We start from the raw sequence: 1,294 nt of genomic DNA, 5'->3' as shown, positions 1-1,294 counted from the left end.
CTCTGGGTAGCAAAGTCTACTCCACTATTGTGAAAGAAGTCACACCATTCCTTGAAACCTACTTTGCCACCCACATCAAGCTCGGTCCAAGTTTCTAGGAGCCGAGGCAGAAAGTTGGGGTACAAAAGAGTCGAAGGATCCAGCTCATCAGCTAGGGGAACATATTCTTCGTAAGGTTCACCATCAAGGGGCAACCCCGCGATCTGATGCATATCAAGAAGTGTGACTGTACGCTTGCCACACGAGAACAAAAACGTGTTGGTGTTGGGATCCCATTTCTCCAATAAAGAACTTAAAAGAGGAGGGGAGACAGAATAGTTGGCTAAAGAGAAATAAATGGCTCCATAGACGTAATCCACGCCCTCTTCACTCCCCTTCAGGTGGGTATGATATTTCTTCAAGACATTAGTACCCCATTCAACATAGCCAAGAGGCATTGGGGCATATTCAACCTCATGATTCTCCCAGCCTAAACCTTTGGATATCATATGTGTCCCAAGGGTTGAAGCTTCACCTAGTCTGGGCCCAGGTGCGGGAGGTTGATAACAACGAGCTGAGAAAGATGACCCTGCCGTCCATCCACGTGGTCCAAGCTCAGGATGGCCGTGTGGTACGCCTAACTTCGTAATCACTGGATTGGCTATCTCACTAGTGTCAAGTTCAAATAGGTGTTTTTTGGCCAACTGTGATAGAGGCATTCTACATGATTCATACGAAGATGGTGCTGTGGCTTCCTCCATTTATATGCACGAAAAAATGCATGTCGGTATACGTATGAAATTACAGGAGGTTAAAAAATAGTACATGAAAGTGCAAGATTGAATATTATACCGAGGTGGAAATGATGATCCAGATGTACATAGTCTGCAACGAGAGATAGTATCTACAATAAAAACAATTCAATATTTGAATTTGATGCATGAAAGAAATATGAGAAATACAAAACAGGTACGCATGATTGAAAATATTATTCATGCCCAAAAACAGTAGCATTGCTATCGAACGACGGACCAAGCCCATATATAAGCTTGTCGGAACACCGACAGTGATCAAGTCATTAAAGTCACGCATATATCATAAAAAAATCACTGTCGAACGACGGACCAAGCCCATATATAAGCTTGCCGGAACGCCGACAGCGATCAAGTCATTAAAGTCACGCATATATTATTTAAAAAAAGCACTGTCAAACGACGGACCAAGCCCATATATAAGCTTGCCGGGACGTTGACAGTGATCAAGTCATTAAATTCATGCATATATCATATAAAAAAATCACTGTCGAACGACGGAC

Source organism: Triticum dicoccoides, chromosome 3B (genome assembly GCF_002162155.2).
Source record: "Triticum dicoccoides isolate Atlit2015 ecotype Zavitan chromosome 3B, WEW_v2.0, whole genome shotgun sequence".
NCBI lineage: Eukaryota > Viridiplantae > Streptophyta > Magnoliopsida > Poales > Poaceae > Triticum > Triticum dicoccoides.
The sequence above is the reverse complement of the archived record's forward strand: the minus strand, read 5'-3'. Positions refer to the sequence as shown.